Below are 27,518 nucleotides of genomic sequence, written 5' to 3'. Positions count from 1 at the left end.
CTGGTTGCAGCATTTGCTAGACACTGTTACGTTATTTGTTTATGAAGTGCGATTAATGTGTTGGGTTCTATGAGTTTCTAATATACAGCACAATACTTGTCAGTGACACCGTCCTGTTTTGGTAACGATGATGAGTTTCTCTTTCTCTCTGCACTGTACAAGACTTTAGTTTTTCACTGATTTGCAAGATTGGACATTCTGTTCAAAAAGTGCATGAAGGACGCTTAGATTCCTAAACTCGGGTGCTCCGGTTTCTTCCCACAGTCTGGAAGGCGTGCTGGTTAGGTGCATCGGCCATGTTAAATTCTCCCTCAGTGTAACTGAACAGGCGCCGGAGTGTGGTGACCAGGGGATTTTCACAGTAACTTCATTGCCATGTAAACCTACTTGTGACACTAATAAATAAACTAATAAAAACTAAATCCTGACCCATCTCAGGGTCACAGGTCAAAGGGGACTTGGGCTGATGAGTTTACGTCAGTCTGTTTGCAAAGAAGAGGTTTTGCATCTGACTCTTCCGTATCCTGTTGTAGGTGAGTGACTCAGTTGTGTTATGTTTCACACACATCATTGGCATTCCGAACCACAGCTTGTGAAATACTTTATAAGCACTTACACAATAAAATCTACATGTACTCAGAAAGCCTTTCAGCTCCTCTCACCGTTCGGTGAGTTAATGGCCAATTGTGAGACTGAGCCAAACCTGTTCCACACTTGGCCCACATCGAGTTAGCACATCTCTTCTTCCAATAGTGCCCACAGGATCCAGCTGAGGGGGCAGATGGACTCTTGGTTTAACATCTCATCTGAAAGACAGCATTAGTCGTAATCCAGTGCACTTTCAAAAGTACAATACTCCTTTATTACTGAGTCCCTGACAGTGCAACTCTCCCAGTACTGACCCTGTGACAGTACAGCACTCCCTCAGTACTCACTTCCGATGCTGCAGCACTCCTGCATTACTGCCCCTCCAACAGTACACTGCTCCCTCAGTATTACCCCTCTGACAGTACAGTGCTCCCTCAGTATTCCCCCTCTGACAGTACACTGCTCCCTCAGTATTACCCCCTGACAGTACAGCACTCCCTCAGTATTACCCCCTGACAGTACAGCACTCCCTCAGTATTACCCCCTGACAGTACAGCACTCCCTCAGTATTACCCCCTGACAGTACAGCACTCCCTCAGTATTACCCCCTGACAGTACAGCACTCCCTCAGTATTACCCCCTGACAGTACACTGCTCCCTCAATGCTGCAATTGGCTTTAATTACCTACATTACAAAAGTAACAGCACCTCACAACGTAATTTGGTGTCTGGGGTTTTCTTTGTCTTTCCGCCCTTCCATGGCCGTCAGCAAGCACACGACAATGGGCTGAATTCTCTCACTCGGCAACAAGTATCCCTGTGGCGGGGTGGGGGTGGGGAGTGTTTCCTGCTGCGAGAGTGACAGGAAACCACACTCTATCTTCTGTCCCCAGAGTAATAAATGATGCATCCGGGGATTTTGTGCCAGTTTCCATGGCAGGGTGGGTTTGGTGGAGCGCGCCGTGCCATGTTGAAAATATTCCTGACATCACTGACCCGCCATTGAAGAAAGAAGGTGGCACCTCAGAGGCACTGAAGTCGGAATATTCACTGGATAGACGCTCCTCCCGCCCACTGCTGTGGTGTTCCAGGATCAAGAGATGCTGGCGGCCTCTATTCGGGACTCTGGAGGCAGCCCCAGGCCTTCTCCAGGTGAGTCCCAAATCTTGCCCGCCACGTCGGTCCAGACATGTTCTGAACTGATGTGTTTTTTTTCATTTATGGGATCTGGGCGTCGCTGACTGGACCAGCATTTATTGCCCATCCCTAATTACCCTGAACTGAGTGGCTATTTCAGAGGGTATTCAAGAGTCAACCACATTGCTGTGGCTCTGGAATCACATGTAGGCCAGACCAGGTAAGGACAGCAGATTTCCTTCCTTAAAGGGCATGAGTGAATCAGATGGGTTTTAACAACAATCAACAATGGTTTCATTGTCATTTCAATTTTAGATTCTTATTGAATTCAAATTCCACCATCTGCCGTGTTGGGATTCGAACCCATATCCCCAGAGCATTACCCTGGGTCTCTGGATTAATGGTCCAGCGACAATACCGTTGCGCCATTGCCTCCCTCTGCTGGCGTAATGGAGAATCGGGGGGAGGGGGGAAGATACCAGTCAGGTCTTCAGCTTCATCCCATTAGCAGGACGCAAATAGGTTCCCCGTCGGCCCCAAGTGCCAGTCCCAATCTGCCATGACGGGCACCATTGGAAATTCCCGCTGTAAATCCACGCCAACATGAAACTGATTTCTGGGCTCCCCGCTGAATTCTCTCCCACCTCCAGCCATTGACCCTGCCAGCGAGGGGGGCATGGGAGAACTCCATCCAATGTATCTGAGTGTCCATGGGATAGTGTGGGTGCAGCAATGAAGCCAGGAGCATGCTGCTGCCAGAGGATGCACATGGTGCCAAGTCCAGCCTGGGCAGTCCCACCCCCTGTGCTGTCAATCAACCTGCTCAGCCCAGTCTCACGCCTGAAGAATGGGCACCTGGGGCCTGTGGCTCACTCTTGTGGGACTGAACCCAGGGATCGTCTGAGCCCTCAGGAGAGAAAAATACAACCAAAACCATTCCTTTCAATGAGCTCAACTTCAGTTAAACAAAGGAAGTCACCATTCTGAATTATGGCATGTTCTGTTTGTCTTCAAAGAGAAACAAGTTTGATGCATGAGTCTGTCATATAAACTTGAACAGTTTTTCCTCAGGTTGTTTTGTTTGAGTGGCCTGCAGAGAAAAGGAAGGAGAGTGAGAGAAACAGGGAGATGGAGGAGAGAGAGAGAGGCACAGTGTATGAGGGACAATGACAGAGGGGAGACAGTGTAGGGGGACAGAGAGAGAGAGACAGGCACAGTGTGGGAGAGAGTGACAGAGGGGAGTCAGTGTAGGGGGACAGAGAGAGAGAGAGAGAGACAGGCACGGTGTGGGAGAGAGAGTGACAGAGGGGAGACAGTGTAGGGGGACAGAGAGAGAGAGAGAGAGAGACAGGCACAGTGTGGGAGAGAGAGTGACAGAGGGGAGACAGTGTAGGGGGACAGAGAGAGAGAGAGAGAGACAGGCACAGTGTGGGAGAGAGAGTGACAGAGGGGAGACAGTGTAGGGGGACAGAGAGAGAGAGACAGGCACAGTGTGGGAGAGAGAGTGACAGAGGGGAGTCAGTGTAGGGGGACAGAGAGAGAGAGACAGGCACAGTGTGGGAGAGAGAGTGACAGAGGGGAATTAGTGAAGGGGGACAGAGAGAGAGAGAGAGACAGGCATAGTGTGGAAGAGAGAGTGACAGAGGGGAGTCAGTGTAGGGGGACAGAGAGAGAGAGAGAGACAGGCACAGTGTGGAAGAGAGAGTGACAGAGGGGAGTCAGTGTAGGGGGACAGAGAGAGAGAGAGACAGGCACAGTGTGGGAGAGAGAGTGACAGAGGGGAGTCAGTGTAGGGGGACAGAGAGAGAGACAGGCACAGTCTGGGAGAGAGAGTGACAGAGGGGAGTCAGTGTAGGGGGACGGAGAGAGAGAGAGAGAGACAGGCACAGTGTGAAAGAGAGTGACAGAGGGGAGTCAGCGTAGGGGAACAGAGAGAGAGAAAGAGACAGGCATAGTGTGGGAGAGAGAGTACAGATGGGATTAAGTGGAGGGGGACAGAGAGAAAAAGAGTGCATGAGAGACAAAGGCAAGGAGAATGAGAGGGGAGACACAGAGGCAGCAAGAGGGAGAGACAGAGAGAGGAAGAGGGAGGGACAGGGAGAGAGAAATATTCAAGGGGAACAGAGCAAGAGGGAAAGGGAGAGACAGACATAGGGAGAAGGAGCGAGGACAGTCAGAGACAAAGAGAGACAAAGGGACAGGGGGAAGGGGAGACACAGACTGATATAGCAAGAGAGACAGACAGGCAGAGAAAGAGAGAGAGAGAGCCAGCAAGACCAGATGGAACATTGACCTTAAATGGTAAAAGCTCCCAGGAGTGAGAGAGAGGCTGGGCTCAGAATAGCAGGAATTAGTCTGTCACTCAGTTGTGTGTACGCAGAGTGGTCCAAATAAGCAGGATCTGAGGGGTTTGATTTCTCCGACTGGGAGCAGGCTCCAGCTTCTTGTATCAGTTGCTGCTGACAAGGTACAGTACCTTTACCAGAAGTTTGAAAATAAAAATTGTGGGTATAGTGGAAGCAGCCATCAGCTTGTAAAGATAGGATCTTGGCAATGGGATTAATTAGCTGCACGCAGTAGTTAAGCTGTGTTTTTTTAGAAAAAAAAGTGGTTAACTTTCTCGTACGGTTTAGCAGTTGTATGCGTTGTCAAGTGTGTTGCAATCTTCTGGGAGCCTTTTGTGTGGCTTGTTGCTGTATGAGAATGAAAAGGGAGACAGCAGAAATACAACAGTGAAGGTTGTTCTTTATAGAGAGACTCACAGGTACTGCTCTCTGTTGCATAACCGTACGGTGAACTGGAAGAGGGCTGTACGGGAATGTGAATGGGGGAAAACCATCTGGAGACTGGCCGCCTCTCGGCTAGATTTTGTGTTACCTGTTCAGGATTTCTTTTCTATCTTTTTAATGACAGCTAGTTCAATGCAGAGACTCATCCCTGTGCCCGAGGGCGGACTCTTACGGCCCAGTCATGGTGGGGGAGGGGGGGGGCGCGGAGAGAGGGGCTGCAAAACGCAGCGAGTCGTTCAAGAATCCATTTACTTTGGCGGGATCATAAGATCCTTCCGACGTAAAATTCCACCCCTCGAATCTTTAACAGAGGATTGCAATGTTAACGTGGGAATCTCGCTTGTATGAATATCCTGTGGCAGTGTACCGCTCCCATGTCCCGATATCACAGCGGGTTCATCCAGTGACCGGCGGAGTAGGTAGCAGGTTAAGTCATTGGTCAGTCTAGACCCACCAGAGCAGCACTGGACTTTGGGACTTGCTGTTGGGTAAAGGAACCCAGTCCAAGGATTTCACTGGTCTCTCAGTGACTGTGTTCAGACACGTGAAATTTGTTAATGCGCTGGACATCTCACGTGTATTTCCCTGGACTTTCTGACATACTTGCTAACACACTGTAGAAAGTGAGAATCGGACAATCTTACAGCACAGGCGGAGGCGTTCAGCCCATCGTGTCTGCACTGGTTCTTTGGAGAAACTATCCAGTAAGTCCCATTCACCTGCTCTTACCCCATAAGCCCCACAAATTGTTTTCACTGCAAACATGTGTTCAATTCCTTTCTGAATGTTAGGAACATATGAAATTTGAGCAGAAGTGGGCCATTTGGCCCCTCAAGCCTTCTCCACAATTTGATAAGATCAGTTCGTATTTCAAGTTCTACCATCTTCCCCTGACCAAGAACCTATCTACCTCCATCCTAAAAATATTCCACGGCCCCCACCTCCACCGTCTTCTGAGGTGGAGAGTTCCAAAGTCACAAAGAAAAAAATTCTTCTCATCTCCTTCCTCATAGGGCAAGCTGTAATTTTAAAACAATGTGCCCTGGTTCTGGGCTTCCCCACAAGAGGAATCATCCATTTCACATCCATCTTATCGCGACCATTCAGGATCTAATATACTTCAATCAAGTCACACCTCACTTTTCTAAACTCCAGTGGAAATAAGCCCAGGCAGTCCAACCTATCCTCATTACACAATCCACCCATACGTGGTATCAATCCAGTAAACCTCAAAAACAATTGCTGCCATTTGCTGTATTATTGATTCAAAACTCAAGTTAACAGGGTTAAAAATCAGATGCATAATATGTTTTATATGTTAGGACAATGTGTCATCAATGACAAGCAGCGCTTCCTCTTATACATCAATATATGGGGAGGTGGTATTGGTATTGTCATGAGACCAGAGATCCAGGGTCATACTCTGGAGACCAGGGTTTAAATCCCACCAAGGCAGATGGTGGAATTTGAATACAATAAAAAAATGATGACCATGAAACCATTGTCGAATGTTATAAAAACCCATCTGGTTCACTAATGTCCTTTGGGGAAGGAAATCTGCCATCCATACCTGGTCTGGCCTACATGTGACTCCAGATCCACAACAATGTGGTTGGCTCTTAAATGTCCTCTGAAATAGCCTAGCCAGCCATTCAGTTCATGGGTAATAAATGCTGACCCAGCCAGTGTCGTCCATATCTCATTGATGAATTAAAGAAAAAAACAATAGTTGTGGGCAGATCCCTCACTATCATCAGCAAACTTCCTTGCTTTTGATCTTAAGATGGAGGCAAGGTCAATAATAAAGCAGCTAGAGATGGTTGTCTATGTGGAATTCTTGCAGCAATGTCCAGGAGCTGAGATGATAAGCCCACAAGTCTTGCTTTGTGTTTCATATGACTCCAACCTTTGGCCAGATTGGAATTTTTTGCTTTTATGTATACGGGCGTACCTGGGCAAACTTCCATACTGCCACATAGAATGTTATAGTTGTACTGGAACAGCTCAGCTAAAGGTGCCTTTTGTTCTGGAGCACAAGTCTTAAGCAGTACAGGTGGATGTTGTCAGGGCCCATAGCCTTTATAGAATCCAGTGCCTTCAGCCATTTCCTGATATCACCTGGAGTGGATGGAATTGACTGAGGACTGGCACCTGTGATGCTCTGAACCTCAGGTGGATCACCCACTCGGCCACCATCCACCATGACGTTTCAGACTGTGATTGAATACAGTTCTGCTGCTGCTATTGAACCACAGTGCCTCATGGATGCCCAGCTTTCAGCTGCTTGATCTGTTCTGAATTGACCCCATTTAGTCGAGGCTACCCGTAGTGTGAAGATGGGACATTGGACTGACCACAGAATCCTTGTGGAGACATAGAATCCCTAGAGTGCAGAAGGAAGCCATTTGGCCATTGAGTCTGTACTGACTCTCTGAACGAGCATCTTACCCAGGCCTAGTCCAATCCACCTCCCCCCCCATCTCCCGCACACCCCCCCACCCCTTCGCCACGCCCAGTCTATCCCCATTACCACGCACATTTACCACAGCTAATCCACCTAATCTAAGCATCTTTGGACACTAAGGGGCAACTTAGTATCATCTAACCTGCACATCTTTGCATCTACCAATAATATTATGGATCATGCATCTGGAACAGTTGGATCATTGAGAATGCACCCTCCCCATAAGGTTTGGTGACCTCCAGACTTTCCTTGTCCCCACACTCAGAGACCCCAATCGCCTTCCTTGTAATTCCCCCCCTCCACCCAGGCATTCCTCCCCCCAACCCCAACCCAGGCATTTCCTTCCCTGCCCAGCCCGTCCTGAAACATCTGACACTTACCTGTCCTCTGGTTCCTGGGACTTAGTGCCAGGCAGCTCCCTGCAGTGCCTCTTCCGGCCACTGCAGCGCTGTGCCTGGAGGGACTGGAGAGTTGCTGGTCAACAGGTTGGCCGGTAGCTCCCCAAGATGGGACTTTCTCCTGAGTGAGGACCTTACGCCAATCAAGGCTTGTTAGTGTAAATTAGCACTGAAGCTGCTGGAGGGAATGGGCGAAGAAATGCTGACATCACCCCTGAATGGCCTGGTTCTGCCCCCATGTTCTTGACTCCTCCACCCACCTGCACCAGAGGAAATTGTTTATCCTTATGTACACTAGCAAATCCTTTAATTTTTAAACACCTCAGTTAGTTCACCCGTTAATCTTCCATATTGAAGGAAATCCAGGTGAAATAGCTCCTCAGAGGCCGGTGTCCCTTCACCAGGTTCCCTTCATTTACAAAATTATCTCCACTCCTAATAGTGCTTTAGTTATAAAGTCAGAATCCAGAGCCCTGACGCTCCTCAATAAATACAGATGAGACTCCCTGATTGGGCAGGCAATCATTACCAATCTTTTTGGCCAACCAAATAAACTGACTCAAATTATCAACAAATTAAAAGGGGCAGCTCCAAAAAGGAGGGGAACTGCCCGAAACAAAAGACAAAGTGGAAAGAAAACTTAAAACATCAAATCAAAATGTGATTAAAGGGGCCAATAATACACCCCAGTCCCTGCGGTGCCCAGCGGGCACAGAAGGCATTAATGGTACTCTCGGACACCACATGCTCCCTCACCAGGGACACTCGGCCGCGAATATAGCCACGGTAAAGGGGCAGATAGTCAGGTCGGATGACCCCCTTGGTCGCCTGCTGCGTGGACCTGTATATGGCAAGCTTTGCCAGGCCCAGGAGCAGGTTCATGATGGGGTTCTCCGCCTTCCCTGCCCTCCTCCGCACTGGGTGCGCAGACAATCATTACCTCAATCAGGAAGCTCATACTCCAAGAGGGCAACCTCATGGACCTCGTTGCGGTCATTACAACAAGCTTACTCTATGCAACCTATCTTCATATTTTAACTCTTTTAGCACTGGTATAATTCTGGTAAATCTACGTTAAAGTCCTTCCTGATTGAAAAGGGAATACTGCGGATGCCAGAAACCTGAAGTAAAAACGATCCTGGAGATATGCAGCAGTCAGGAGCAACTGTGGAGAGAGGAAGAGTTTCACGTCAGTGGCCTGTTCCAATGAAGAGTCATCAACCTGAAACGTTGGCCGGAATTCTCCAGCCGTTCACGTTGGTGGGATTCTCCAGTCCCACTGGCAGTGCATCCCCGCCCATGAGTTTCCTGCCGACGTGCGGTGATGTGAATGGGAATTTCCATTGATGGCGGCGAGACCAGCGAATTCCGCCATTAGCAAACAACGCGCCACCTCCCGCCGGCGGGAAACACACGGCTAGGAAGCTGGAGAATCTCGCCTGTCATCTCTGTTTCTTTCTCCACAGTTGCTGCATGATCTACTGAGTATTTCCAGCATTTTCTATTTTCATGTCCTTCCTGATGGTTGGTGCCCAGAAGCAAAACTCCAGATTGGGTTTAATTATAGCTTTATAGAACTGTTACAAAAATAGAAGCAATAACTCTAGCTTTATAATATTTGCGACAGCAACTTGCTTTTATGTAGTGTCTTTAATGTAGTAAATTGTTGCAAGGTGCTGCATAGGCATGTCAATTAAAGCTAAGTTTATCACTGAGCTGCATATTGAGATATTAGGGCAGGTTAAAAAAGCTTAAAAGTTTATTTAGTCACAAGTAAGGCTTATATTAACACTGCAATGAAGTTGTTGTGAAAAAGAAATATTTCTTAAGGCTCACCTGAAAGGATGAATCGTGGAAGAAGTGGGGTTGGGGAAGATAAGAGAGATGGAGATGTATAGGAAGAGAATTCCAGAGCTTATGACCCTGGCACAGGAACATAAGGAATAGGAGTAGGATTAGGACATTCAGCGCCTTAAGTCTGTTCCCTTATTCGATAATCACGGCTCGAATTCGATCACTCCAGTTTCACCCCCATTCCCGTATCTCTTGATTCTGTATTGATTTATCGATCTCGGCCTTGAATATACTCAATCTGTGCATCCACCACCAGAACAAAGAACAAAGAGAACAAAGAAAATTACAGCACAGGAACGGGCCCTTTGGCCCTTCATGCCTGCGCCAACCATACTGCTCATCTAAACTATCCTTTCTGGGACCATATCCCTTTATTCCCATCCTATTCATATATTTGTCAAGATGCCCCTTGAAAGTCACTACTGTATCTGCTTCCACTACCTCCCCCGGCAGCGAATTCCAGGCACCCACTACCCTCTATGTAAAAAACTTGCCTCGTACACATCCTTTAAACCTTGCCCCTCGCACCTTAAACCTATGCCCCCTAGTAATTGACTCTTCCACCCTGGGAAAAAGCTTCTGACCATCCACTCTGTCCATGCCCCTCATAATCTTGTAGACTTCTATCAGGTTGCCCCTCAACCTCCGTTGTTCCAGTGAGAACAAATCATGTTTCTCCAACCTCTCCTCATAGCTAATGCCCTCCATACCAGGCAACATCCTGGTAAATCTTTTCTGTACCCTCTCCAAAACCTCTACATCCTTCTGGTAGTGTGGCGACCAGAATTGAACACTATATTCCTATTCCTGAGACCTACCCATGTTGCACCCTCTGAGGTAGAGAATTCACAATCTTCAGAATGAAGATGTTTTTCCTCATCTCGGTCCTGGTTGCCTGACCCCCTATCCTGAGACTGTGCCCCCGTGTCCTAAACTCCCAGAAAGGGGAAACCTCTTCCCAACAACCACACTGTCAAGCTCTCTCAGAATTTCCTATATTTGAATGTGATCATTTTTTTAAACTCCAGAGAGTATTGGCACAAATCTCTCCTCATAGAACTGATTTCTCCTCCTACAAATCTCATTGCACGATCCTCTAGGGCAAAATATCCTTCCTTAGATATGGAGATGAAAACTGTACACAGAACTCCATGAATGGCCTCACCAATGCCCTATATAATTGCAGCAAATTCCCTTACTTTTATACGCCAAATCTCTTACTTTCTGCTTCTGCATGTTGACTTTCTGTAATCCATGTACAAGCAGCCTCATAGCTCTGAATTCCAACATTTACTAGTATCTCAGTTTTTAACAGATATTTTATTTTTCCATTCTTCCTACTGCCATTCCTAAATTCGCATCCCCCCACATTTCACTCCATCACTTTCCCCTCATTTTACCACAACTGGTTTAGACGTCTTTTCAGCTTCTTTGTGTCTTCCTCACAGTTTACTTTCCCACCTAGCACTGTGCCATCAACAAAGTTGGATGCATTGCTCTCAGTCCCCTCATCCAATTCAGTGATATAGATTGTAAATAGCTGAAATTCCAGTAGTAGTACTTGTGGCACCTAACTAGTTACAGTCCTCTTGGAATGACCCGTTTATTCCTACTTCCTTTATTTGTTAATTAATCCAAACTCAGCCCATGCAAATATGTTATCCTATGATGAACCCTAGCCTTGCATACCAAACACTGTGTGACACTTTATTGAACACCTTCTGAAAATGCAAATATACTGCATCCACTAGTTCTCCCTTATCAATCCCCTGACTACATCCTCAAAAAACTTGCAAAAGATTTGTCATGCACAATTTCCCTTTCATAAAAACACGTCAACTTTGCCTAATCATATTGTGATTTTCCAAATGCCCTATTACCATGCTTTTATTAATAGATTCTAGTATGTTCTCTAATACTGGTATCAGGCCTATAGCTCTTGAGGCCATAATTGGAGGAATGCAGAGTCCTTGGAAGGTTGTAGAGCTGGAAGAGGTTACAAAGACAGAGAGAGGTGGTCGCTCAGCGAGGGATGATGGGAGTTGCAGCCTCAGAACTTTGGTGAGGTCAGATGCGATCATCCACTGCACTGATGATTGAACAGGCCGATTCTGGAACGGCAAAGCCTGCCTCAGGTGCCTCACATAAAGTTGTCCCTTGTTGCTGGTGCAGGATTATCTCTGCTGACATCTTGTTTGCAGGGTTGGCGTCTGCTTTGGAGCTTCTGAAACCACATGTTGGCACGGTGGCAAACCCCTGCCCACAGCTGGTGTCTCCATTGATTGCCAATCTAGAGTTACTCACTTGTCGTGATTGATGGTGAGGGCTTTCATGTCTCCTTTTAGTGTGAGCTTTGGGCATCGCTGTTTGTCTTTTGGCACGGGCTACCTCCCCACACAGTAGCTGCTTGGGGATGTGGCCATCTTCCATAAGACCATAGGACAGAGGAGCAGAATTAGGCCACTCGGCCCATCGAGTCTGCTCCGCCATTCAATCATGGCTGATAATTTTCTCATCCCCATTCTCCTGTCTTTCCCCCATAACCCCTGATCCCCTTATTAATCAAGAACCTATCTTTCACTGTCTTAAAGACACTCAATGACCTGGCCTCCACAGCCTTGTGCGGCAAAGAGTTTCACAGATTCACCACTCCCTGGCTGAAGAAATTCCTCCTCATCTCTGTTTTAAAGGAGCATCATGATGTGGAGATGCCGGCGTTGGACTGGGGTAAACACAGTAAGAAGTTTAACAACACCAGGTTAAAGTCCAACAGGTATAATAAACCTGTTGGACTTTAACCTGGTGTTGTTAAACTTCTTACTGTGTTAAAGGATCGTCCCTTTAACCTGAGGTTGTGCCCTCTGGTTTGAGGGCATTCTTCCATCCTGTGTACATGCCCAAGACAGCGAGGGGAGGGGTGAGGATGAGAGTTTTAAATTGGAAGTGTTGCTGGATTCATTTTGCTCAACTGATGTCACATTCCCAACAACGCAACCCTGAAATAATTTACAAATAAATAAATGCTACGGTGCTGGTCTGAAGAATAAATTTGAATTTGAAGGAGCGTGATTAAAAATAGATATGGCACAGTATCAATCTTCCCGGACATTTTGCATGTGTTTGTGCATCTTCTCTCGGAAGGGGTTGTGTTTGAAGATCGAATTGTTAGCTCCCTGGATAATGCTCATTTTTTGCAATAGTTTCAGGGCTTCTTTCCAAATCAGTGGTCCGTGGGTTTGATTCCCAGGACTGCTTGTCAGAGTTGAAATCAAATACGTCACTCCTTGACCTTGCTTTTAGGTTGCACAGCCAGTGAGCGTGGAGCCCTTCACCTTAGGGGATAGAAAAATTGGATAGTTCCCCGCTTCCCCATCTCCTCGCCTCTATCATCACCCCTCCACATCCTCCCACTAGAGTCTTTGCCAACAATACTCAAGGAGATGACATGCCGGGGGAAGGGAATCTGGGAAAAGTCAAAAAAATGTAAACACTCAAACAACTCAACTAAGAATCTCGCACAATGAAGTGGATGTGGCAGTATGAATTTTTTGGTCGATAATCATCAACTATAATCTCAAAAATGCTCACATAAGACTGAATGGCATCAGAACAGGGAGACGAGAATTAGTTCCTTTGTGCTTTAATAGGAGTGGTAATGTTTAAAGTTTATTTATTAGTGTCACAAGTAGGCTTACATTAACACTGCAACAAAGTTACTGTGACATTCCCCTAGTTGCCACACTTCGGCGCCTGTTCGGGTACACTGAGGGAGAATTTAGCATGGCCAATGCATCTAACCAGCACGTCATTGGACTGTGGGAGGAAACCAGAGCACCCGGAGGAAACCCTCGCAGACACAGGGAGAATGTGCAGACTCTGCACAGACAGTGACCCAAGCCTGGAATTGAATCCGGGTCCCTGGCGCTGTGAGGCAACAGTGCTAACCACTGTGCCACCGTGCCGCTAATGCGCTAAGCCTCAAAACATTGTTCTTGTCTTATTTTACCCCAAAGTTGGCTTGTAAACAAATATTCATGTCATCACTAAGACCACCTGTTTCTAATTCTGTAACATTGCCCAACTCCACCCCTGCCTCAGCTCAGAAACTGCTGAATTCCTCAGTCAGGCCTTAGTTATCCCCGGATTTGATGATTCTCACACATTCCATGCTGGCCTCCCATCTATCACCCTCCCTAAACATGAGGACATCCAAAGCTCTGCTGCCCACATACTACCATGTACCATGTTCTTCCCGTTCATGTGTCACCTCTGCACCCGTTAACTTATGTTGTCTCCAAGTCCAGCAATGCACTGATTTGAAAATCCTCATGTTGTTTTCAAACCACTCTGTGACCTTGCCCCTCCCCATTGAGGCATCTGGATGGGTTCATGAATAGGGAGGGAATAGAGGGATACGGACTGACGAAGGGCAGGAGGTTTTTATTTGAATTTAGTTAGGGCATCGTGATCAGCACGGGCTTGGAGGGCCAAAGGGCCTGTTCCTGTGCTGTACCTTTCTTTGTTCTTTATTCTTTGTATCTCTGAACAGCACAGGAAAAACATGGAACCCACACAGGTTCCAGCTCAGTGGTCCTTTATGTCATGGGCACCAAACATTGAAGTACGTTCATTAAAAAGTTTGTCCTAAAGAAGCAAACTCCTTACACTGGAGGACCATCGCTGGACACGACAAAATACAGAAAAACTACTGAGGCCTGAACTCTTGAAGCAGCTGTGTTGTATACTTCTAAATATGGGAGCCAGAATGCTTCGAGTTCAACAGTGCAGGTTGTGATCCTGAACCTTTTTTCTTCTATCTCCTATCTCTGCTATTCATAAAATGTGCTCGGGCTTGGGCTTAAATCTGGACGCAAAGAGCAGCAGAGAGACTAAGGGATAAGCCAACATGGTCGTAGCACTGCTATTGCTTGCGCCCTCAGCCACATAAGCCAAATTGCCTTGATATCCAGACCATGAACACGATCACCAGCTTCCCCATGTTCTTCAGACTCAGGGAGGTTCTGTGCTGTCCAGCTTGTACCCCCGGGCCCTCGAGCAGCTGCATGTCTGCTCCAGTTCCCTCACCTGGTCTCCACACCCTGACATAGAATCCCCACACTGTAGAAGGAAGGCATTTGGAACATTGAGTCTGCAGCAACTCTCTGAAAGAGCATCTTACCTAGACCCACCCCCCTGCCCTAACCCCATAACCCCTTGCATTTACAATGGATAATCCACCCAACCTACACATCCTTGAACACTAAGGCCCAATTTAGCATGGACAATCCACCCAACCTAGACATCATTGGACACTAAGGAGCAATTTAGCATGGTCAATCCATCCGACCTACATATCTTTGGACACTAAGAGGCAATTTCACATGGTTAATCCATCCAAACTACACATCTTTGGACACTAAGGGACAATTTAGCATGGACAATCCACCCAACCTACACATCTTTGAACACTAAGGGGCAATTTAGCATGGACAATCCACCCAACCTAGACATCGTTGGACACTAAGGGGCAATTTAGCATGGCCAATCAACCTAACTTCAGGTCAATCTCTCTGGTTCTGCTCCTTCTGCCCACACTCCAGCCCGCCGCTTGTGGCCTCCTCCTCCACCCCCACAAGCCTGCCAAGAACACCACTCCCTCCACCAGAGGGTCAAACAATTCCTCTGAATGGTGCTGTCCCACACCATCACCACCTGCTGGCGGGATCCGATTGAAAGCTGCCATAGCAACCGTGGGGTCCAGTGTTATTCAGGGAGATAATGCAACCTACCCCTTGTTTCTATAATCTCCTCCAATCCTCGAACCCGCCACAATCTCTGCACTCCTCTAATTTTGAACTCATGTTTTAACACCGATTTTAATCACTCCACAATTGGCAGCAGTGCCTTCAGCTGTCTAGACCCTAAGATCTGGAATTCCCTCCCAAAACCTCTCAACCTCCCCTTCTCTCACTCTCTCCTCCTTTAAGTTACTCCTTAAAACCTACCACTTTGACGAAGTTTATGGTTCTTCCCCCTAACATCTCTTCGTGTCGTTGCATCAGATATCGACTGACACCACACCTATGTGCTTCGGAAGCGCACTTTGTTAAGCTTGGTACATTTTGTTAAGCTGTATAAGTTGTTGTTCAGTGCTTTAGTTACATTAATTGGGCCTATTTTGACCCAGCAAAGTTATTTTGCTGCCCTGGCCTAATTTAAATCTGTCTGGGAGCCAGACAGAGTCGGCACGGTGGCACAGTGGTTAGCACTGCTGCCTCACAGCTCCAGGGATCTGGGTTCGATTCTCGGTTTGGGTGACTGTCTGTCTGGAGTTTGCATGTTCTCCCCGTGTCTGCGTGGGTTTCCTCTCGAGGCTCCGGTTTCCTCCCACAGCCCAAAAGATGTACAGGTTAGGTTGATTGGCTTTGTCAAATTGCCCCTTAGTGTCAGGGGGATTAGCTAGGGTAAATGCATGGGGATTGTGGGGTTAGGGCCTGGGTGGGATTGTTGTGGGTGCAGTCTCAATGGGCTGAATGGCCTCCTTCTGCATTTTGGGGATTCTATGATTCTAAGTGAAACTTGCTGTATTGAAGTCATAGAATCCCTACAGTGCAGAAGGAGGCCATTCGGCCCATCAGTATGCATGACCACAATCCCACCAGACCCTATTCCCGTAACCCCACATATTTACCCTGCTAGTCCCCCGACACTAGGGTCAATTTAGCATGGCCAATCAACATAACCTGCACATCTTTGGACTGTGGGAGGAAACTGGAGCGCCTGGAGGAAACCCATTCAGACACGGGGAGAACGTGTAGACTCCACACAGACAGTGACCCAAGGTGGGAATCGAACCCGGATCCCTGGTGCTGTGAGGCAGCAGTGCTAACCACTGTGCCACCGTGCTGCCTTTAAGTTCTTGAGGCTGAGCTGGGCAGCTGTCAGCAGAGCAGGGTGGGTTGCGTAGAGCAGCCGGGGGTGTGTGGGTGAGTTGTCCCAAGGCAGATTATGCTTCCCCTGGTTCTTCTTTCTCTCTATGTTCCACTTGATGAAACTCTGGCTGGGCTCCTCTGATCAGAGCCCACACAACACAAGTGATGAATATGGCAGATCTAAAGTAGCCATTGGGACTTCTTTGCATCAGAAGACGCCATTCAAAATCCCAAACTCATGTGTTGGGAATTGAACTCACATTCTCTGGAATATTACACTCTCTGTGTGGAATCTGCACATTCTCCCAGTGTCTGCGTGGCTTTCCTTCGGGTGGTCCAGTTTCCTCCCACAGTCGAAAAGATGTGCTGGTTAGGTGCATTAACCTGAACAGGTGTCGGAGTGTGGCGACTAGGGGAATTTCACAGTAACTTCATTGCAGTGTTAATGTAAGCCTTACTTGTGACTGATAAATAAACTTTAACTTTAATATTAGTCCAAGCCTCTGGATTACTAATCGAATAGCATGACCAAGCAGTGGGCTTCATTTCTCAAAGGTTATTATAAGAACGAAATGGAGAAGGTGCAAAAAGGATTTATAAGAACAATGCCAGAACTAAGAAGTTATAGCTCTCAGGAAAGTTGAACAAGTTTCAGCACTTTTCCCAGAAAAAAGAAGGCTGGGAGGGGTAGGGGGTGACCTGAAAGAGATCTTGAAACTTATGTTAGGATTTGATGAAGTAGATTTGATTTGATTTGATTTATCATTGTCATATGTTTTGGGATACAGTGAAAAGTATTGCTTCTTGCGCAGTGTATACACAAAGCATACCGTTCATAGAGTACATAGGAGAGAAGGAAAGGAGAGGGCACAGAATATAGTGTTACAGTCATCGCTAGAGTGTAGAGAAAGATCGACTTAATATAAGGTAGGTCCATTCAAAGGTCTGACAACAGCACGGAAGAAACTGGTCTTCAGTCGGTTGGTACGTAACCTCAGACTTTTGTATCTTTTTCCCAACAGAAGAAGGTGGAAGAGAGAATGTCCGAGGTGCTTGGGGTCCTTGATTATGCTGGCTGCTTTTCTGAGGCAGCGGGAAGTGTAGACAGAGTCAGTAGATGGGAGGCTGGTTTGCTTGTTGGACTGGGCTACATTCACAACTCTTTGCAGTTTCTTGCGGTCTTGGTCAGAGCAGGAGCCGTACCAAGCTGTGATACATCCGGATAGGATGCTTTCTATGGTGCATCTGTAAAAATTGGTGAGAGTTGTAGCGGACATGCCAAATTTCCTTAGCCTCCTGAGAAAGTAGAGGCGTGTGTGGGTTTTCTTAACTATAGCGTCGGCATGGAGGGACTAGGACAAGTTATTGGTGTTCAAGATGTTTCCACTTGTTGGAGGGACCAGAACAAGGAGCCATCATAAATCCAGTAGGGAATTCAGGAGAAATATCTTTACCCGGGGAGTGGTGGGAATGTGGAATTTGTTACCAGATGGAGTGGTTGATGCAGTTATGTTTAACAGGAAGCTCGATAAACAAATGAGGGTGCAAAGAATAAAAATGCTGATTCCATCAGATGAAGTAGGGTGAGCGACGGTTTGTGTGGAGCATAAACATTGGTATGGAACCAGTGGGCTGCATAGCCTGTTTCTGTGCTGTAAATAACCACCAGATCCCGCTTAATCACGTGTATCATTTTGTGTAGTTTAATGAAAACATGCATCCATTTCACTATTAAGTGCCAGTAATTAAAAGTGTGGGTAGATTGATGCAGTGTGACAAATAAATAAACTTAACTAACAAAGGAGGCAGGAATTTGGTCTTCTGCCAATTTGACACAAGTATAACTGGATTTAGTTCCAGGATTGCTGAAACGACAGAGGCATTGCAATACTAAAGAACTCCCCTGTTCTTTGAAATAATGTCATGGGATTTGTTTAGTCAGATGGGACTTTGCTTTAACAATTCCTCTGAAAGATGGTACCTCTGACAATGCAGCACTCCCTCAGTAATGCAAGGGGAATTCCAGCCCAGAAGGTGGGACTTACACTTCTGACTCAGCCAATCAAACCACAGCCTACACTATGTTAAACAGGAAGCAAGATTGATTTTATAAACACTGGATTTGAAACAGGAACATTGGTTGGCCAGTTGACTCAGAATAACATCAACTGTGCGGGATTCAAGCCCCATTCTATCAGATGAAAACTTGGGGCCACCTCTTTGCCCCGCACCATAGTGAAGTCACAGCAGATGCTGCCATTTGGCAATTCTCTAATTTGTTGCTGAATGCGATTTTTCTTAAGAAAAGACGATGGCGGGTCTTTTTGAACCTTGGCTGTTGATGTGGTGTAGGTACAGCCACAGTGCTGACGTGATACAGAGGATGCTACCTGAAGGAAAATATGAAATAAGTGATGGATTTGATCCTTTTCAATTGACTCTCGGGGTGTGAGTGTCACTGGCAAGGCCAGGATTTATTGCACATCCCTAGTTACCTCTTGAGAAGGTGGTGATGGGTCTTTGTCTTGAGCCACTGCAGTTGACACGGGTGAAAGTGGTCCACCCATGCTGTTAGCTCAAGAGTTCCAGGGTTTTGACCTCTTCAGAGATTGGTAAGAATGGTTGTGGAACTTTCTAACATATGGAGTGGTTGAGGTGACAAACATTTAAAGGGAAGCCAGATAAACACGCAAGGCAAGAAGGAATAGCAGGATTTGATGATAGGATGAGGTGAAGTAGGGTTGAGGAGGTTTGTGTGTGTGTGTGTGTATGTGCGAACATGAGCGTGTGGGGGCGCATGAGGTCAGGGAACTTGCAGGTTGTGATGTTCCCATCATTGCCATTTAAAGGTGAACATGTTACGCCGAGAAAATATAAATAAACAGAGGGAGAAAAAACAGCATAGAATATTCAAACAGCAGCTGAACACGATGGGGGAGTAAGAAATCACAACATTAAAGTCCTCCTTGATAAAGCAGAGCCAAATGTTGATAATATCTGCTTCGCTCGATTAGTAATAATCTCACCCCCGAGTCAGTAGATCGTCAGTTTAAACCCCACTTCATATAATTGAGACGCAGGTCATAGAATCCCTACAGCGCAGAAGGAGGCCATTTGGCCCATCGAGCCAGCAAAGACAACAATCCCACCCAGGCCCTATCCCCATAACCCCACATATTTACCCTGCTAGTCCCCCACCAAGGGGCGATTTAGCATAGCCAATCCACCTAACCCGCACATCTTTCGAGTGTGGGAGGAGACCGGAGCACCCGAAGGAAACCCACGCAGACACGAGGAGAACGTGTAAACTCCACACAGACAGTCACCCCGAGGCCAGAATTGAACCCTGGTCCCTGGAGCTGTGAGGCAGCAGTGCTAACCACTGTGCCACCCTTGAGCCTGTGGGCAGTTACAGAGTCCATTGTTTTGAGTAAGGGAATATTGCTTGAGGGCAACAGTGGTTAGCACTGCTGCCTCTCAGCACCAGGGACCCGGGTTCGATTCCCGGCTTGGGTCACTGTCTGTGTGGAGTTTGCACGTTCTCCCTGTGTCTGGGTTTCCTCACATGTTCTGAAAGACGTGCTGGTTAGGTGCCTGAACAGGCGCCGGACTATGGCAACTAGGGGAATTTCACAGTAATTTCATTGCACTGTTAATGTAAACCTTACTTGTGACTAATAAATTAACTTTAACTTATATTAAACTGAGGCCACAGCTGCCAATTCTTTGCTTTGTTGTGTTCCTTTGAAGATGCATGCTGGGATTCAGTTTCACTGAGACTCAACACCAGTGTGTTTCATCCTGGGGGACTGCAGTTCATGTGGGATGAGTCCTAACAAGGCCAAGCATCTCACTCTAACTGTGTCTCATCAGTCTGCAGAACTATCTGTAAGAAAAATAGAATTTGCATTTATATAGTGCTTCTCACATCCACTGGGGGTTCCAAAATGCTTCATGGGCGATCAGTTTTTGAAGTGAATGCAACCACTCCTAGCAAATCAAGATCCCGTGGAAATCTGTGAGATTAATTATCTTGTTTTTTTCTTGTTAATAAATTAATTATCTTAAGGCGGCAAGACGGCACAGTGGTTAGCACTGCTGCCTCACAGTGTCAGGGACCCCGGTTTGATTCCTGGCTTGGGACACTGTCCGTGTGGAGTTTGCACATTCTCCCCATGTCTGCGTGGGTTTCCTCCGGGTGCTCCGGTTTCTTCCCATAGTCTAAAAATGTGCTGGTTAGGTACATTGGCCATGCTAAACTCTCCCTCAGTGTAGAACAGGTGCCAGGGTGTGGCGACTAGGTGAATTTCACAGTAACTTCAATGCAGTGTTAATATAAGCCTACTTGTGACACTAATAAATAAACTTTAACTTTAAATCTAAGATAATCACCAATATATCCAATGGGGAATTTAGAAGAAAGTTATTTACCCAGGAAATGGTGGTGATATAGAACTTGCTACCATAGGATGTGATTGAGTCGAATAGTAGAGATGCATTGAAGGGGAAGTGAGTTAGATAAATGCCTGGGGCAAAAAGGAATAGAAGGATATTGAAATAACTCCTCAGAGGCCAACGTTCCGTCACCAGATTCCCTTTATTTACAAACTCAATTCCACTCCTAAGAGTGTTTCAGGTACAAAGTTAGAATCCGGAGTGTCAGTTTGGTAATCACACTCCCATATTTGTATGCTGGTGAGACTCCCTGATTGGGCAGGCACTCATTACCTCAATCAGGGAGCTCATACTCCAAGAGGCTAACCTCATGGGGCTCATTGAGGTCATTACAGATATGCTGCTCGGATGAAACAGGGTGGGAGGAGGCGCGTGCAGAGCACAAACACTGGTTTTTCCTGTTGGGCCAATTGCAAATTTGATGTTATTACAAAAGTATCTGCATTTCAGAAGGAATTTATGTGAACAACGTGGGGCGTTTCTGAGAAATGTGAAAAGGCTGCAAATAAATTGACGTATGCCTTATACAGTAACAAATTATGCGGTGTTAACTGTTGGAGCTTTGTTGAACTCAGTCATTACACGGAATGAATTTCACCCTGGATCTCTGTAACTCAGTGTGCCCGTGATTCTCTATAACGGGGCCACACATTACCAGAAAACAATTTGTTTTTAATGTAGCTGCCCGTGGCAGAAATACATCTAAAATAAGAGGCTCATCGTTGAGAGTTGCAACAGGAACTGATCAAGTTTGATCACAGTTTTATCTTTCCCTCCAAGAGGAAGGGACGTGCTATCTTTAAAATGCAGAGCATTGGGTATCTGCTCCGAATTGTCAGTCACCCGTTCAAACTGACCAATTCCAGTCTGATGTCAGGTCACTCTTCACTGAAGAGTGATCATCACTTGGGATCACTTCAAGGTCTGTCATGGAAGGGAAAAGAGAAGCGTGGCGTTATGACTTGAAAGCTAGTTTGTAAATTTCAGGCTTCAGGTCAGTGACCATTTTTCATTTTTTAAGAACTTTCTTTTATAAGAATTTTTTTTAACATTAGAAATGCAATATAAATGTGAATTGTTACAGCAGTTGAAAAATGGAGAGTTAATCGATGCAAGATTATCACAGTAGTAGATTGATGTGACACTGGATTGAGGCCATCAGTGAATAGGGAGCAGATTGACCGTACAAGAAAGAAAGATCTTTGAATTTCTATAGCACCTTTCACAACCTTGGGATGCGTCAAGGACCTTTCTGGTGAGCCAAGTACTTTCAAAGTGTAGTCGCTGTTGTAATTGCAGGAAACTCAGCAGCCAGTTTGTGCAAAGCAAGCTCCCACAAGCAGACATGTGGTAATGATCAGTTTATCAGTTTTAATGCTATTGGTTGAAGGATAACTATTGGCACAGATGTAGCACTCAATTGTTGCATTTGATTCTGTTTACTATTGATGCTCACTGTGCTTGATCGGTTAAGTCTGGGTGTGGACTCAGAGAAAAGAAAACAAACTGTAGATAGAGCTAAATCTAGAGCTGAAGCATTGAGTGGACGTTTTAAAACACAGTGGATAACATCTGTTACACACAAAGAAACATGTGTCATCTAAACATAGCTCCAAGTTATCAAATATATAACACAGGATACCAGTGTGAACCCTCATCCTTCTTCTTGTTAGCAAACACAAATATTTACCTTGTTCTGAGGTCGTAATTCTAGAACTGTCGTTTGCGGTGAGCCTCAGGACTTCTTCACATGCATCGGCCAGGAAATGGCTGCACATGCGCGGTTCTTTTTTAAATGTTTTTGGGTCTTCTGCACACACGCAATTGGTATCGTTCATGTCTTTAGACCGAGAACCAGCTCTACACAGGTGAGGAAGACAAAGAAGAAAAGTAAAACAGCGCAAACGCACAAATCAGATGACCTGAACTGCAGCACCATTCATGAAATGGTGGTCTCAGGGAGCAGGACACAGGGAGGGGGACAGGCAGAAGGTCCCAAACCAGGGACTGGAACTGAAAGAGGTGCCAGAAGAAAGTCAGAGGTAGCGACAAAGACAGGAATCAGAAATTGATCCTGTTGAGTCAAGTTAAATGACAGAAGCGGACAGAAAGACTCCCACTCAAAGAAAGATCTGCAAGGAGCAGACTTGAAATGAAGTGGACTTGATAGAAGCCCAGACGGTCTGAGAGGGCAGCAGAAGTTGGTGACTCCATGCCATAAGAGCCATAGGGGCAAAGGTACCCTTTTGGGGCAATGGTGTTCTGCTTGGCACAACCAAATATCTGAAACTGCGCTTGGAAGGTGAAGCGTAAGTGCACTTGGAGATCCAGAAGAAAGGAATCTCGGAAGGTGAGATTGAAGCCGTAGAAGTGGATCGTTGTTGAAGCCTTCCAAGTGGGTGTGACATTTGGAGAGAATTCCAAGGCGAGTTCTTCAAATGTGGGGATTGGAAGCCTTCGTGAGAAAGACAGAGTTTCAATGAGATCAGTTAGCTCGCGGTGTGACAAGCATCTGTGTGGGTTGTTGAAAAATCCATAGCATCTCCCTTGGCTGCATCAATCATTTACTGTACCACGTACTAACCCTGAATATGAGAGTATAAGATAGACATAGTAAACTGTTTTATCTTGCCAAATTTGTATGTTTCTGAAATGATAAACCTGCGGTGAAGGGATAGTGATTATTCAAATCATTTTCTTGAGTTTGTACTGAGATCCTTCCAAACATTTTGTTTACTGTAGCATACTTAAGTTCTCTTGTTTAATAAATGCTTTATTCTTAGTGTTAAAAGTTCATCAGCAGACTCCTGTGAATTAGTTGAGTAACTTCCTCTGCAGTTTTGAAGAAAACAGTTAGGATCTATCAATTGGCTTCGCATTGGAACCTGACCTTTCCAGGACTGACATCAGCCAGGATCGTAACATTCTTTCAATATTTCCATCGAACCTTCATTCTCCAGAGAGAGCCGACTAGACAGTAGTTTAATGCAAAGACAGAAAATACTGGAAAATCTCAGTAGGTCTGACAGCATCTGTGGAGAGAGAATAGAGCCAACATTTTGAGTCTGGATGACCCTTCATCAGAGCTGAGAGTTCTCTCCCCACAGATGCTGTCAGACCTGCTGAGATTTTCCAGCATTTTCTGTTTCTGGTTCAGATTCCAGCATCCGTAGTATTTTGCCTTTATCTCAGTAGTTTAACGTCTCATTCGAAAAAACAACTCCTCCAACAGTGCAGCACTCCCTCAGTATCTCACTGGGAGTGTCAAGCTAGATTATGTACTGAAGTTTCTGGACTGGGGTAGCAGACTGGGAGAAATCTTTATAGACAGAGACTAGGCAGTTGGTAGACTGGGGGGGTATTCAGAGGGTAGACTGACTGTCGACAGACTGGGAGGCGACAGACTTGCTTTCTCCTTCTCAATAAGAGACACACCAGCCTGCTAAACAGTTTTATTTTCGGGGTTAACCTCGGTTTTGGGAGAACTATAAATAAGTTAAGATGTAATTGTGAATCATGCAGCTGCAATGTACCAAAATATTGCATTAAGAACCAATTAAAGAACAATGAATTTAGCTTTTTAAAAAGCACCCAATAAAAGTGACATTACCACTTGGATATGTGAAATGTTTGTGTAAAGTTTCACTGGACTATGGCTCAGGCATGATTCCTTTCTTATGCTCCTACAGACAGACGTCCTGGGGTGTTGCTGATAGATGGAGTGGTGTTGTTTTGACATATCCTGATCCTGGGCTAGTAAACAGCACACAGTTAAGGGGCTGGCGAGTTTATTGGAACTCAGAAGAGTTGGGGAAGACAATGGAAACAAAATTAATTCAATCGCTTTGAGCTTCGCTGGCAGCCATTGCTCATCCCTAGTTCCCTTTGAAAAGGTGGTGGTGAGCTGCCTTCTGCAGTCCCTGAGGCGTAGGTACACCCACAGTGCTGTTAGGGAGGGAGTTCCAGGGGTTTGACCCAGTGACAGTGAAGGAACAGTGATATATTTCCAAGTCAGGATGGTGTGTGACTTGGAGGGAAACTTGTTCCATGTCCTTGCTGCCCTTGTCCTTCTAGATGGTGGAAGGTGCTGTCTAAGGAGTCTTGATGAGTTCCTGCAGTGCATCTTGATATATGGTACACACTGCTGCCATTGTGTGTTGATGGTGGAGGGAGTAGATGTTTGTGGATGAGGTGCTAGCCAAGCAGGCTACTCTGTCCTGGATGGTGATAAGCTTCTTGAGTGTTATTGGAGCTGCACCCATCCAGGCAAGTGGAGAGTATTCCATTGCACTTCTGACTTGTGCCTTGTAGATGGTGGACAAGCTTTGGGTAGTTCAGGGTTACTCACTGCAAGATTCCTAGCCTTTGACTTGCTTTGGTAGTCACAGTATTTATATGGCCATTCCAGTTTAGTTTCCAGTCAATGGTAACCCCCAGGATGTCGGGAATGGGGGAAACAGTGCTGGTAATGCCATTGAATGTGAAACGGTGATGGTTGGATTGGAGATAGTCATTGTCTGCTACTTGTGTGGCATGAATGTCACTTACCATCCCAAGCCTGGATATCGTCCAGGTCTTGCTGCATTTGGGTATGAGCTGCCTCAGTACCTGAGTCACCGCAAATGGTGCTGAGCATTGTGCAGTCATCAGCGAACATTGCATTTCTGACCTTGTGATGGAAGGAAGGTCATTGGTGAAGCAGCTGAAGATGGCTGGGCCTAGGAGGAGTGAGGTGAGCTGCAGTCATAAGAGGGTTGGTAAAGCGGCCCATGGGATTTGAAAATTTGAACTGGGAAGAGAATTAGAGCAGGAGGGAAAGGGGCAGCGTGGGCAGTGCAGGTTGCTATGGGAGACGAGAGTAGAAATTTAGAATGAAAATCATCAGACGTTGAGAAATGTAAGGAATTACCTGTAACAACGCGTAATACTCACTTCAGTTGCATAAACATTGGGTTAGTCCCACCAGGCTGTGGATCCAATCTTAGCACCTCCACAATTTGTATGGCAGCTTTCAGAAACATGGTCTCATGGTTTGGCTACCCAGGAAGGTCAGATGCTGTCATGGTCATAATGATATAGCTTGGGTACAGGCCATACAGCCCATCAGGCCTGGTGTTATCCCTTTATCCAACTTGTCCCTCGCCCACCTGCTGTTTTCTCCAAAAGCTCTGTAAATTTTCTCCCTTCCAAGTGTTCATCCGTTCGTCTTTTGTAAGCTATTATTGGACCTGCCTCCACTGTTCTTTCAGGCAGTGCATCTCAGGTCATAGCTGGCTGCTTTACAAAAGAATTCTCACCTTCCCACCCGGTTCGTTTACCAGTTGTGAAAACAAAGTCAACACGTGTGATAATCTGCAGGTCGGCACTGATAAAAAAGTGGCCATGGAAAGCTCCTGGTTTGTTGCAAATAGCCAGCTGCTGCACTGACATCCTGATATCAGCTCCAGCTGCCTCCCATCCCACCATTTAAACATTGCTCAACGCTGCCTCCAGAGGAGGGGAGGAAAACGCACGCTTACAGCATGGGTCTGGCCCAATATCCTGGTATTTGGCTACATTCAATCAAAGTTAATTGGACACATTGGGGTGGAAGTTGGTTCACGTTTCATCTGTTTTTTTGCTGTAAAATGGGCTCAATGTAAACCAGTTTCTGGCAAGAGTTCCTGGATGAAAGCCAACGCTGGATTCATTTAAGAATGTGAGGAAGGCTCACATGCCAATCTCAGCCTCCAGGAGTAAGGCTTCTTTCCTAATCACCTACAGTGCAGAAGGAGACCATTCGGCCCATCGAGTCTGCACCGACCACAATCCCACCCAGGCCCTATCCCCATAACCCCATGTATTTACCCTAGCTAGTCCCCCTGACACTAAGGGGCAATTTAGCACAGCCAATCCACCTAATCTTTGGACTGTGGAAGGAAACTGGAGCACCCGGAGGAAAGCCACGCAGACACGGGGTGAATGTGCAAACTCCACACAGACGGGGACCAAGCCAGGAATTGAACTCAAGTCGCTGGCACTGGAAGGCAGCAGTGCTAACCACTGTGCCACCGTGCCGTAGGTTCCTGCATGAACTCCAATTCCCCTCCTGAACCCAATCCTGAATTCTTATCTTTCTCACTCCACCCAAACTCCACATCCTCAATCTTCTAAACTCCCTCTTTCTCTGCCACCCAGTCTCCCATCCCCCTGATCCTCAGTTTGCCTCTCGCTGTCCTGTCTAATCCCGAATCTCCAGCCACTAATCTCTCTGTCTCTCCTTGCCAAGTCCTAAATTCCTGGGCTCCATTCTCTAAACTCTCCCTCTCCTCACCAGCCCCATATCACAGTCCCTTTCTCCTCAATACCCATCTCCCCTCAGCCTCTTCCTCCCTTTCTCTCTCCCTTCCCCTCAGCCTCTCCCTCCCTCTCTCTCTCCCTTCCCCTCAGCCTCTCCCTCCCTCTCTCTCTCCCTTCCCCTCAGCCTCTCTCTCCCTACCTCTCTCCCTCTCTTCAGTCTCTCCCTCCCTCTCTCTCTCCCTTCCCCTCAGTCTCTCCCTCCCTCTCTCTCCCTTCCCCTCAGCCTATCCCTCCCTCTCTCTCTCCCTTCTCTTCAGTCTCTCCCTCCCTCTCTCTCTCCCTTCCCCTCAGCCTCTCCCTCCTTCTCTCTCTCCCTTTCCCTCAGCCTCTCCCTCCCTCCCTCTCTCCCTTCCCCTCTGCCTCTCCCTCCCTCTCTCTCTCCCTTCTCTTCAGTCTGTTCTTCCCTCTCTCTCTCCCTTCCTCTCAGCCTCTCCCTCCCTCTCTCTCTCTCTCTCCCTTCCCCTCAGCCTCTCTCTCCCTTCCCTCAGCCTCTCCCTCCCTCTCTCTCTCTCCCTTCCCTGGGTCCCAATCTCCTGGTCCTGAGCCAGTAGGTGGGGCAGAT

General features: G+C 46.7%; 1 protein-coding gene and 1 long non-coding RNA gene across 3 annotated transcripts in view; one reads left to right on the top strand and one right to left on the bottom strand.

The window, feature by feature from the left end:
- Positions 1-584: 584 nt before the first annotated feature.
- Positions 585-1,951, bottom strand: LOC144499191 (uncharacterized). Its single transcript, XR_013498792.1, has 2 exons — positions 1,278-1,951; positions 585-806 (listed from the first exon to the last, which is right to left on the bottom strand). It is a non-coding gene; the product is annotated as an uncharacterized LOC144499191 (long non-coding RNA).
- Positions 1,952-4,075: 2,124 nt separating this feature from the next.
- The window catches only part of mrvi1 (murine retrovirus integration site 1 homolog), a 129,312-nt gene continuing 105,869 nt past the window's right edge, over positions 4,076-27,518 (top strand). Inside the window, exon 1 of one of the 2 annotated variants that reach the window (XM_078220849.1) lies at positions 4,076-4,192. The gene's annotated coding sequence lies outside the window, so the exon portion shown is untranslated. The remainder of the gene's footprint in view (positions 4,193-27,518) is intronic. The other variant, XM_078220848.1, reaches the window with a different exon arrangement.

This window comes from Mustelus asterias, chromosome 9 (assembly GCF_964213995.1).
Source record: "Mustelus asterias chromosome 9, sMusAst1.hap1.1, whole genome shotgun sequence".
In the NCBI taxonomy this organism is placed as follows: Eukaryota; Metazoa; Chordata; class Chondrichthyes; order Carcharhiniformes; family Triakidae; genus Mustelus; species Mustelus asterias.
This window is presented reverse-complemented; position numbering and strand designations above follow the sequence as displayed.